This window comes from Pongo pygmaeus, chromosome 8 (assembly GCF_028885625.2).
Source record: "Pongo pygmaeus isolate AG05252 chromosome 8, NHGRI_mPonPyg2-v2.0_pri, whole genome shotgun sequence".
Taxonomy (NCBI): Eukaryota; Metazoa; Chordata; class Mammalia; order Primates; family Hominidae; genus Pongo; species Pongo pygmaeus.
This window is the reverse complement of record NC_072381.2, coordinates 91,885,055-91,898,478: the sequence shown is the minus strand read 5'-3', so window position 1 is coordinate 91,898,478 and position 13,424 is coordinate 91,885,055. Positions and strand designations below refer to the sequence as shown.

The 13,424-nt window shown below is 37.5% G+C and overlaps 1 protein-coding gene across 5 annotated transcripts in view; it reads right to left on the bottom strand.

Moving 5' to 3' along the window:
* Window positions 1-11,887, bottom strand: part of A1CF (APOBEC1 complementation factor) — a 79,319-nt gene extending 67,432 nt beyond the window's left edge. For all 5 annotated transcript variants that reach the window (XM_054436444.1, XM_054436445.1, XM_054436446.1 and 2 more), the window contains exon 1: window positions 11,812-11,887. The gene's annotated coding sequence lies outside the window, so the exon portion shown is untranslated. The remainder of the gene's footprint in view (window positions 1-11,811) is intronic.
* Between the last annotated feature and the right edge of the window lie 1,537 nt (window positions 11,888-13,424).

Genomic DNA, 13,424 nt, shown 5'->3' with positions numbered 1-13,424 from the left:
TAAGTCCTAAGTAGAGTAACTTAAAATAGCAAAACCGAAGACACTGGAAAAATTGCACTGTAATGAAAATATCTATAGAGAAAAGAAAAACTATATCAGAGAAAAAATACCATAGGAACCACTGTCTTAGAGTTTATCAGAGAAAAAGAACAAGCAGATATATAATGAACAAATGATTATTTTATTATAATTTTAATATATTTGTGTATATATGTATATATCTGTGTATATGCACATACGTACACACATCGGTATTAAATCAGGGCATTAAGACATGCAAGGGGTAGAGGAGGCATATTTTCTCAATTTTTAAAAAACTACATCAAATCAGAAATCAGATACAAGCTCATTAAAGGAAAAATGTTACCTTAACTCTTAGGAAAGTTAAGCATATTCATCTGGCCCACAGATCATCAGATCATCATTTTTGCAAAACAATCCTGACATCTAGAAATCTTTTTTGTCTTGTTTGAGGAAAAAGTAATTTCAAATAGTTGGAACAACTTACTTTCATATAAAAATCTGTTTAAAATTGTATAATTTATGATCCAATAGAAACACATCTTCCTTTTTAGCATATTCTCATTAAGTGGATTTTATAAAAGTACACTTTATCTGTTTCGAAAGACATTTCTCCATTTGTTAAAAAAGCCCTTTATATACCAATGAGAAGCACTTTAAATCCCTAGGATTTAGCTTGAACTATAAATTACACAAGGAAATACCAGAAGAGGAAGCATTCACCTATGCACCTGTGCACATCTTGTCGAAATAGTATGAGATTTAACTGCAAACGTTCTTAAATTTTAGCAAATAATATTCGCTCCATTAAATCTCTCCTTCCTCTTTTTCATCCCATGCCCTCAAAACTTCACTGTAATCTGCTCCAACAGAGGTTGTGTCCAGTTTGAGTAAATCCCTTAACTGTTACTTGCAATAACTTTCTTTAAAGCCTTATTCTTAAAATATTGTGCCACTATTAAAACATACTCCTAATTGGCATTAAAAGATCACTTAAGAACCGCCGTAGCAGAGCCAGGTGCCAATAGCCATGACATACAGAAGCTGTGCACAAAAACCAGACTCCCTGCCTGGACTCATGGTAGAATCACCTGTGCTTAGGCATCATCCTACCCCGCCGGAAGGATCCTGATTCAGCTGATTTGGAATGAGGCCCAGGAAATGATAGATTTTAAAGCTTCTCAGGTGATAACCATATGCAGTTGCATCTAGAACAGCTGACTGAAGCTCTAACTTACACATGTTACAGGTCAAACGAAACAATTGAGAATAATTGAATTTATTCCACCTGCCAAATACATGGGCCATATACTCACATAAAAAATCTAATTAAAAAGAAAAAGACTACATGAGAAAGGTAGACATTAGATAGCAGGAGAAAAGAATAATTCAAAATTTTCTCTAATAATTGTTTTGTCTACGGTTTCATCATTTCTAACGAGTAAATGTTTTCCTAGTTGTTAGTTTTAAAAATAAAATCCTTGAAGTACCTTTAAAAATCTGACTCTTACTAGATTCTGGCTCAAATGGTTTGTTTCAACTCAGTTTTGATGAGGACTCACCAATAAGATATTTATATGACCACTGCATGCATAAAGCTGGTACTTGTTGTGTGGTTCTATCTATGGAAAGGAAGCAAAAGCTGTGGGGTAGAGAAAGGACAGAGAGCAAGGAAATCTCTTAGGAGAAAGGAGCAGATGTAGGAAAGTTGAGTCAGGTGAATAATGAAGAGCCTGAGCAGTTCTGTGAATTGCTATGAATTCTAACTCTGAAGTCCTAACAGTCTCTTTATCCAGAGCAATCTTCAATATAGGCACCTCATGAAGCCTGGATCTTAACTTGTTTTCTGCTTTTGGTACATATGTATCCTTACCTGTTGCCCTCTCTACACTCCTAGCTCTATTTCCCACCCCATCTTCCATTACTGGACTTAACCTGAGCTCAGCTAAAGTGTAGAGTGAAAGAAATGTCACTGCTTACTACCCTCTAGGCATGGCATATCTGTTCTGCACACCACTGGAAGATCAATCTCCCTAAAATATTCCTTCTAGTATTCTCCTGCCCCAAATCCTTCACTGGACCCATCACTAACTAGAAAGAAACAGTTCTGCCCCTTAACCTGACATTCAGTGCCTGCCATGACCTGGCCTAACTTGACTTTCCTGATTTTCTTTCAATATAAGTCTGGAGCTATTCCGTGCTCAAGTCCATCAGGTCTCCTAGGCACACCAGTTGCTTTTTATTTTACCTAGGCGCCTTTGTCCTTGTTTCCCATTTCCCACATGCCTAGAATTCCCATTATTCTTTCTATAATTTCCCTGGCTAAGCCAAATTCATGTCTATTCCATTAGATCTTGGGTATATGTGATTGTGTGTATGTATAGACGTATAAATGTACTAGCACATATGTGCAGACATGAATATGTATATACACACAGGGGTGAATAAACTCTGAGAGGTCAATGTTTGCAGCACAACATCACACAAGAGACCTTTGTATCTACCCCTTTCCTTTGCAATTGCTCTCACTACAATACTGTCTTACAAATTTTCCAGCCTGTGCTCAACTTGGACAAGCTTATCAGAAACTCAGAAACAGGAATACTCATAAGCGCCCTGTCCTTGTCAACACTGAAGATTGAGAGATGAATGATAGGTTTTTAACCCCAAAAAGATCTTGGAAAATTTTAACAGCAGATGCAATTTGAGTGGGCCTCATCCAATCAATTGAAGACCTGAATAAAACATAAAAGCTGAATAAGACGGAGCTCGGCCTGCATGACAGAGCAGGGACATTGGCCTTTCCTGATCTTCGGATTTAAAATATTGGCTCTTCTTTCATCTCTAACCTGATGGCTTCTGGACTGGAACTTATACCATTGGCTTTTCTGGGTCTCAAGTCTATGGACTTGGGCTGGAACTATGCATGGGCGCCCCCAAATCTCCAGCTTGCTTACTGCAAATCTTGGGACTTCTGCTTCTGTAATTGCATGAGCCAATCCCATAGTATAAATCTCTTTATTTGTATTTATATGTGTAGACTTACATATTTATATGCATATTTACATAAATTTATATTTGTATGTTTTATGCATTTATAAATGTATTGCCTATATATACATATACTATGTTTTTTCTAGAGAACACTAATACATACACATAACTCTGTTTTTGTGCTGTTATTGTTCTAGTACCTGTAAGATCAGACTACTACAGGTGACTGTTGTGCTATCTTTATTCAGTTATGATACTCAACTATTCCCAAAATGCCTGACTTCTAGAAGATTCCTGGGAAAGAGAGTTGGCAGATTATAGAAATTATGGAATGACATGGCCTAATGAGAAAAGCAGAATGTCTTTGTATATATGTTTAATTTTTAAGTTGTCTTTTGAATTGGTAAAGTGGTAATCATGGCATACAATGTAGATATTCTTCAGCTTAAAAGCAGTTGATTATTCAATAGTCCTGGTACCAATTATTTGCGTGGCATATTATAGAGACCTGATGAGCCGTGTGTGCTCTATTTCATTCATTCATACTTCTAGTGTTATGTTTCTCCCTCTCTTTTTAACCTCATTGAGACTCTGACCTTCTGAACTTAGTTGCTGCATCTGGTTTCCTCAGACCAATTTGGAGAAATTTAAGTTGAAAACTCGATTTTCACCAAGTCTGCCAATCACTGACTAATGGAGTATATTTGATCTCTGAGTGAAGCTTTAAAAAATCCATCTAAAGCTCTGTGTTACAGTGGCACAGAAGCAATCTGACACTTGTAAGGAAAGATAGCCTTATGTTTCTATTTTAAAAGCCATATTATATTTGATTTTATGCTAATTTACATGCATCATCATAAGTGGCTTTGAGTACTGATCTTTTCTTTCATAATGATGAAAATAATAAAGTCTTAGAGATTTGCATTCTGGTGTGAGGATCTCTATTTCTCTTTTGCTTCCTCTGATAATTACCCAGGTTCCTTCAAATCATTCTGTACTGATTTAGAAGATCCTGTCTGTGATAGGTAGTGTCTCTGTCTTAGAAAAAACTGAAAGAGGGCTGGGCGCCATGGCTCACGCCTGTAATCCCAGCACTTTGGGAGGCTGAGGCAGGAGGATCATGAGGTCAGGAGATCGAGACCATCCTGGCTAACAAGGTGAAACCCTGTCTCTACTAAAAATGCAAAAAATTAGCCAGGCGTGGTGGCACACGCTTGTAGTCCCAGTTACTCAGGAGGCTGAGGCAGGAGAATCGTTTGAACCCGGGAAGCAGAGGTTGCAGTGAGCCGAGATTGTGCTACTACGCTCCAGCCTGGGTGACAGAGTGAGACTCCGTCTCAAAAAGAAAAAAAGAAAAAAAAACTGCAAGAAAATCAGGGAGAGACTGTTTCAAATTTCCACTGCAAGCTAGTGATGGGGATAGAGTTAATTTCTAAGCCACCTCATTCTACTCTAAAAAGTACTGTACATTTTTACCTGGTGGCCTCTTTCTCATCTATTTTCCTCTAGTAAAGCATTTTGTAATCAACACAGAAATATGATGAGAGTTATTGCTAAATTGCCTAAGTTTATGCACACTTGCTTGGTATTATTCTAAGCACTTTATAATTTCTGATCTAATTATTGAAACAACCCTGACTTTACAGAAGACGAAATAGTCACAGAGTTCAGTAATTTGCCTAGAGTTAAATTGTAGCAAGTGGTAGAGCCAGAATTTGTATCTAAGCATTCCAGATCCAGAGCCTTCTGCTTTAACATATAATTTGTCTCCCACTCTGCTATGCCAACACCACAGGTCAGAGCTTTGGATCATTGGGCTTTAGGAAATCCTTTGCAATTCTGAGTTACTAAATTATTATAGAAAGGATTTGATTTTACGGCTTGTTTTTAAATGTCAGAGAAAACTAAGAGTTTCCAGGCATTATAGGTTTTTCTCTTAAAATATCTTAAGGGTCCATATAATGGCATTTCCTGCATGATGTCAATTCAAGTTAATGCACGTGTTAAATATCTGTGATATAATGAGAAAACTAGACATGGATGAATTAGTATCTTGCAAGTGTGATACTCAAATGACTTTACTAACAAAATTCTTTAATAAGTTAATTATTCCTTAAAGATCAGACAAATACCTGCTACTCAAGTCCCTTATATCACCCCCAAGTTACTTGTGACACTTCCTCCCTGTACCATCTGCTCTTGACATCTTCTCTTCCCTATCATCAAAACTTGCTTCCCACAAGGCTTTGCCAGGCTAGTCTGTTAAGCGATTTTAGTCCCTATCACTCACACCCCTCATCCCAACTAATTTGTATTTTAACAAAACTTGTGGAAACAAACTCTTATTCTAAATGAGTAACTCTATTCAGGTTGGTGGAGCTGCTATTTGGGAGCATCTGAGTCTCAATTTAAAGTTCTGAATTAGGTCAGTTTAAATATGGGACTCCCTTAGCAGACACAGACCTAGCAGCCCAATTATTTTTTCCATGGGGAAAAGGGTATGTCCTCCAGGTAGGAGGTGCTATGTCCTCTTCAGACACTAACAGAATTTCAGTGTAATTGCAACCAAGTCATTCACGACAATTACTTTGTATTTTTATCAATGCCTCCATGGTTTATCCTGTCACCATGTTCATGGTGCCTGTATTAGTCTGTTCTCATACTGCTATAAAGAAATACCTGAGACTGGGTAATTTATAAAGAAAGAGGTTTAATTGACTCACAGTTCTGCATGGCTGGGGAGGCCTCAGGAAACTCACAATCATGGCAGAAGGCAAAGGGGAAGCAAGTTTGGGCCTTCTTACGTGACAGCAGGAGAGAGAAGTAGTGTGTACAGAAGGAAAAGTCAAACACTTATAAAACCACCAGATATCATGAGAATTCCCTCATTATCATGAAAACAGCATGGGGGAAACCACCCCCATAATCCTATCACTTCCCACCAGATTCTTTCCTTCAGGCCTAAGGATTACAATTCAAGATGAGATTTGGGTGGGGACAAAAAGCTAAACCATATCCATGTCTGTGTCTGCATGTATTTTCTCTGTGATGTGGGCCTGTCAGTCTCTCCAAGTCACAAAATGGGTCTCCTTTAACTGAGTCTCTGGCTACGTCAGTCCATGAGTCTGGGCACAGCAAGGAAGGTGAGACTTGGAGGGAAGGGAGTATTCCTCTTTAACTATAGGGATTCTATTAATTCATCTCTCAGAATTTTCACAGAGAATCAGGCTGAATTAGAAATGCTGTACAGTGGGAAGTGGTATAATGGAAAAGTATCCACTGAGGGTTCAGGTTCTGCTCTTGGGTTCTCATTCTAACAAAAACCCAAGTTGGGGAACCCAACTTGCTTTTCTCTGTCAAATAAAGAATCTCAAAAGTTTTCTTCAGTTCTAAGCCTTGATGCTTCCCAGTGTTCCATTTGTCCTTTGTTCACAGGGTGGCCTGTGCCAGACTGCCTGGACTCACTCCTGCACCACTTACTAGTGGTGTGACCTGGGGCAAGTTTCTCTGTGTCCCTAAGCTGTAGCTGCTTTATTGGAAAAATGGCTTAGCAATAGTGCCCATTCCATAGAGTGATGGAGGATTAAATGAGTTAACCTATGTGCCTGGCATGTGGCAGGATGTAAGAGGATGTAAGAGCTTTTATTAACATCATTGTTATCATCATCATAGGGTGCCAATTATAATTAGTTGGTAGTAAGTACATGAATGGCAAGGAACTGTTAGGGATCTTCAGAAAAGAAGGTTAGAAAGAGGATTCCTGAGATGAACATCTATATGTGCCAACGCAGTTTTCCCCCCATGGAACCCGACTTTGATTTCTGACTTCCATTGCAAATAATCAGAGGCATTAGAGTTTAATTACATCTAATAATTTAAAGTAAAATTTAGTTCATGCTGAAGGCCCCAGATGAAAAGATAAGCACTAAGCAGAATTCCAATAGAAGAGCTGGATAGAAGAATACTAAAATCAATAGAAATAAAAAATTTCGTTTGTGCACAATGCTTTGCCAGTCCCCTGCCAGGCAGGTAGGAGATTTTATAAACCTCTGTTCCTTTATATCTTTCACTGTGTTAGTCACAGCATCTGGACTGAGTTATAATTACATCTTTTTAGGGCTGTTTTCTTCTAGGTCCCATATGGGGGTGGTTCTTCTCTCACCTTCCACATGGACCTTTATGTGCTCTCTTCACTGTTTGCATTTAGACTCTTTTTTTTTTTTTTTTTTTTTTTTAGGTGGAGTCTCACTCTGTCGCCTAGGCTGGAGTGCAATGGTGCGATCTCAGCTTACTGCCACCTCCGCCTCCTGGGTTCAAGTGATTCTCCCGCCTCAGCCTCCTGGGTAGCTGGGATTACAGGTACCCACCACCATGCCTGGCTAATTTTTGTATTTTTCTGGAGATGGGGTTTCGCCATGTTAACCAGACTGGTCTTGAACTCCTGACCTCAGGTGATCCGCCCGCCTCGGCCTCCCATAGTGTTCGAATTACAGGCGTGAGCCACTGCGCCCAGCCTCATCTAGCCTCTTAATTGATAGATACATTAGTTAATGTCCAGTGAAGTTGGACATCATTGTGTTACATAAACAGAGTTGGGCTTATAAACGATAGGTGGGAGCATCTTTCAGTTAATCAATTGGAATGGTGAATATTGACACAGTTACCTTGAAGAAACTAGGCATACTGAACTGACATCAACTATAAGAAATTTGCCATTAAAAATCTACATAAGTTCTTGTATATGAAAAGCTTTATAAACTAGAATATCCTATGGAAATAAGATATTGCAGTTAGTTCTACTACTTAAACCTAGTGATTTTTAAATCAATTGGGCATCCTAAAACAATGATTATTTTTTAATTGCTGGAGGAAGGGGAGGCATCACTACATCACTACTGCAGGTGGGATTTTATAGAATTACAAACCGATCTGCTCACTTAGACATTCTGTCTGCCTAAATTGTCATGTGCTAATTCTCTTTAGTCATATTACATCTGGAGCAGAGCATTGCACCTAACTGCACAAGTCAGAAGGATTTATCTTACATCCTTATTAGTATTTCTCTCTTAATATTACCAGGGACCAATTCCCATTGAATAAACAAACTTGGAAAATGTTCTCCATGTGATTGTTAATACATATATGCATAAAACTCCACATACAAATCTATATAGGATAAAAATCTTAGCTTACATATGTTTAAAAGAAATCAAATTAGAGCTCTCAAGATACCAGCATATTTTAGTCAGGACAATAATTTTTTACAAAAGGACATGTTTTAATTTTTGGATTGCATCAATCAAAAATATTCAATACAAAATTTTAGTTTATTAAATTAAAAATTCTAAGTGGTCATTAAAACTGATAACCTAGACCGGGCACGGTGGCTCATCCCTGTAATCCCGGCACTTTGTCAGGCCGAGGCAGGCAGATCATGAAGTCAGGAGTTCGAGACCAGCCTAGCCAACACAATGAAACCCCGTCTCTACTAAAAATACAAAAGTTAGCCTGACATGGTGGCGCGCGCCTGTAATCCCAGCTACTCGGGAGGCTGAGGCACAAGAATCACTTGAACCCAGGAGGTGGAGGTTGTGATGAGCTGAGATTGCACCACCACTCCAGCCTAGGCAACAGAACGATACTCCATCTCATACAAACAAACCATCAACAACAACAAAAAACTGATAACCTAGTTGGAGTAGATTTGATGAAATGAAATGATGAACTAGCTTTCCTGGTTGAATCAGCAGCAAACATTTGTTAATAACTCTCCAGATTTTACAGGATCAGGCCAAGGAGCAGATGGGATACAGATTTCTAATACAGAATGTCACCGCAAGGGTGCTGCTCCTTTTCCAGATGCTTTTCCTGGGGGCAGTTGGATTGTGAGAGCTGCACTTTGCAGGAGCCTGGTTACTGTTTCTGTGAATAAGATAAAATGGTGTTTATCCTCTGTCGATCAATACTGTCTTGTTTGAACTTATTGAGTCATTTTAGAGACACATAAGGTAATGAAAACCATTGTGCAATAGTACCCACAGTACTACTCAGCTTTCTAAGGGATGACAATTTTTAAAAGACAGTTACTGAAACAGATTTTTAACATCGACTGCCTCCATGATGAAATGAGCATGCACTGTGTCAGGGTGTCCCATGGGTTTGGGTGAAAAGGTGTTGGGGTTTTATAACTAAGAGTTTTCTTCAGCAATAATCTCTAAAATAAAAATATACCCTGTGTGTGTGCTTTAATACTAAAAAAATTTACAGACTGTCTTTCTCTGAATAAATGGAATAGTGCTACTATTTGTGATTAATCAAAATTTTTTATGTACAGTTTATGATTCCAACTTTATTAGTATTGTTTTGAAAAACAAGGCCTAATAGGTATACTTGGGCAATTTTAGAAAATTTTTCTGGAGGTTGTTACAAATAGGAAAATGAAAAGGGAAGTGGGGTTTTTGCTGAATTCTTAGGTACCAAGTACCGGGGACCATATTTCACTCCTTTGCTTTATCATCTAATTTAACCTTCACAAAATACTGTGGGTCAGATCTTACCCCCATTTCACATTTGAGGAATCTGAGATTCGGCAGAGTCAAACAATATGCCCAAGATCACAAACCTAGGGAGTTTTACCATAGGCGTTTCCACTTAGCTGTGTCGAGGCAAAAAGCCTAGTGTTCTTTCTGTAATTAATTTTAAAAGTTTCTCAGATAGGCATAGTCCTATTTGGTGGAAGAAGACTAGACTCTAAAGTCCTTTAGATTTTTCAATTGTGATGATTTCAATTGATTCTGATTGTTCTGAATGCTGGACATGGGCTATAAAAGCAATTTGGTCTTTCTTGTTCTGTATTCTGAGAAATGCCAATTTTGAGAGATATTGATAGATGTTCCTGAAAGAAGATGTTCTGTTGTAAATTAAGCCCAGGAAACAAAACATTGCCTACTGTCTTAGATAGTTGTGATAGACGACAATATTTGCATGTGTCATGAGTCCCCAGTGCTTGAGGGTATGATATAATGGTTACATGCTTGGGCTCTGGATCAGACTACCAGACAAAGGAGCCTGGCTCTGCCACTTGATAACTGAGTAGCTGAGCCTGTTAGGTAACTTGTCTGTGCCTCCATTTTCCCATTTATAAACTGTTATAATAGTATCACACCATAGAGTTGTTCTAAGAATAACATGAGATAATGCATGGAGAGAACTTAGAAGTAGACCTGATAATATAGTGCTTCACAGATGCTTGTTATCATTATTACTCAAAACACTCATGTGGTAACAAGACCTGCTATAACTTCTCTAACACTGTTTCCTCAACTTACTTGACAGTGGAGTCGCTTTTCCTTTGAGCCACGTTTATTAACATCCACTGAATATAGTGTAGGAAATGTTGATATTTGAAATGACATAAAACCACCTTGGCATTAGTGCAGTAGAAAATTAGAACAAAGTATTTATAGTGTTTTAATATCCATTATGTCATTTTATAATGTTTGCCCACAACAATATTTCTTTTCCTTGCCAGCTGTCTTCTTTTTTCCCTTAAAATTGATAAATAGTAAAATAGAACAGTAAAATGTTAAGAGTTGTCTGAAATGGGCAGAGTCAATGTTATTCCAGAAAGTATGAACCTTATAAGTCATTTGTCTCTTTCTCTGTATTTAGCAGGGCAAAACCTTACTGCTTTGACAAATAAGTGATATCACTGTCATTTCCAGACCTGTGCTTCCATTGCATGCTCCATAGCACACATTATAAAGAAAGTTTCAGAGCAGACCAACACATTTTTTGATGCTCCTAAATTATAACTAGAGCTGAATTTGCCAAAATACGATCTACAAAACACTAATCCTGCACAATGTGCAAATAATGCTGTGTTCTTCATCTTCTTGGAGATATACAATACATATCTGAAAAGTCCTATAGTAAATAAAATCGTTTAGTTTGGAATCCTTTCTTCTTGGAACTTACATAGGTAATGACAAAAAGTCAGAGAGTTTAGGGGATTTCTGGTAGAAATGGGATATTTTTGGTAAATGTCCAGATTGATTTCTTTCTTTAGATAAAACACCATTATAATGTTTTTGGAGTACACAAAAAATATGTGAAAATATATCCACCTCAGCACAGTTGCCCAATTTGTGGAAACAATATAATAATTAGCCATTCCAAGGTTGAGATTTAACACGCTGAAAACCAGTCATTTTCCATAATATCTTTTTGGTCATAATCAAAAGTGAATAGTTTAAACATTCCTTTGGTTAGCAAGATAATGGCAGGGGGAATCGCAAGAGTTGTACCAAGGCTTGCTTTTTTATGGTGGTAGTAGCTCTGGAGATAATTGAATATATGAAGTCATGATAGGAATTATGACCCACACACAGAACTCAAAATCTGCCGGTGATGTTAATACTATTTCTTTTGTTAATTACATTTTTGTTTCTCAGGGTCCTAGGATTGGGACAAGCACTCAACCACAACTCTCCCTGCTGTCTGGTTAGAGCTATATAAGTTTCTCACAACATTGGCTCCACTCTTGAACCCTCCGTGGTAAGTTTACAAAAATTTATTAAATCCTGGCAGCTATCTCATTTTGAGATTATATAATAATTCCAATATATTCTTTTGTTTTCTGGTTGTTTCACTAGTCTAAAAACAAGCTAGATAATTCCTTGAATTAGGCTCAATAATAGAAGAGAGTAAAAGCTGTTTTCACTGCATTCCCACTGATACCACAATACACAGTTTCACAGAGTTGAAATAGAAAAAAGCAAAACACATGGATCATACCTGAGTAATTTCAGAGATCCCCACCCGGAAAAGGTTTCCTTGATTATGGCGAATTCAACGTGTCACTCGGGTTATGCTCTAATCGTCATATCAAACTCCAAAGGTTCAGTGGGTTTAGGTTTGGTTTACAATTCCTGGGAGTTAAACTTTAACTCACCCTGTCTCTTGCATCCATGCAGCCCTTTGACCAGATAATTGGGTCACTACAGCCCAGATATAATCTACTAAAACTATCTTTGTTATTTGTTTACAAAATTAAAATAAATGTTGTAAAAATATTGGGGTAAATATTATTTTGAAGATATTTTATTGACTTATATGATATATTTAAAAAGTAAAAACTCACTGCAATTGGGTACCTAAGCTTTTCTTTATGTTAGTTCCTTTGTTTTTTACTATGCCAAAATGATATTATGGCTAAGGTAATTTAGGAGAATATTTCTTTGTTTTACACTTTTTATATCACTATATTACATGGAGTAAAGTGTAGAGTTTTAGGTCAAGTATGTAGATAAATGCTGGCTTACAAACAGAAAATACACAAAGCATTTATATAACAAAGTGATAGATTTAGGCCAGATCAGGTTGGGGAAAGCATACTTCTTTGTATACAAGCTGCTCATTTAGATTTTAAGAGGGGGCCACTGTGTGAGAAGCACAATAATCAGCTACATACTGGGGTTATATGATAGCTGATGCTATTGTTCATTGCCTGAAATCTCAGTGGTAACTGAGTTTCTTGAAAAATAGATAAATGGTACTTTCAGAAATACAAACTTTATACTCTGAGTTCTCTGGTAAGAGCTCTAGTCTACAGAAGAAATCCCTAAGGGTAATAAAGCCCACTTTTAAAAAAGGAAGAAGAACCAAAACCTTCCTACTTTTGAGTAAATTTTGGTTTAAGAGCTTGGAAACCACACATTCCAAAACTAGAATTAGAGGATACCCCTACTTGCCTTTAGTTCTAGTAAAAGGAGTCTAATTTTCTAGGAACCAACTATTAAGAGAGCATTTTTGTCTGTAGAAAAGCACAAAACAAGCAATCCTTCTATAATATAGATGCAAAGGAAGATCCATCAATTAAGCAGTTCTATGAATACGTAAGAGAATAGATAAAAGATACTGTTGGAATGCTAGTTCTACTTACAGTTTTTAGTTCTCAAACATGGAATTATTTCAGTTCTCAAACATGAAATGATTTACCATTTTCCCATAGCAATGGATGATAGGGTTTAACAAAAACACCCCAGGAACAATTGTTTTACCCCAGAATTGCTCCCCTGATGTTAGACCTAGAGAAATCATTTATGCCCCACCCAGCTAGATAGCTGAATGAGGGACACATCCCTCTATTTCCTTCTTGGGAAGGGATTCCCTCACAAAGTAGCCCTGATAGTCTCCTAGTGAAAGCTCAGTCTGGGGTTGCATGGTTCCCAATTGAGTGGGGAATTCTTTGAGTTTGCCTGGTCCAATAAAGAATTGTTGATATTGTAAGATGGACAGTTTTGGGAGGGTTTCCTTTATCGTTTTTTGTGATAGGTGCTTATATGGTGATAAATGGAGATGAAGAAAGGAAAGCTAGGATTTTTAGGTATCTGATGGAAACACCAAAA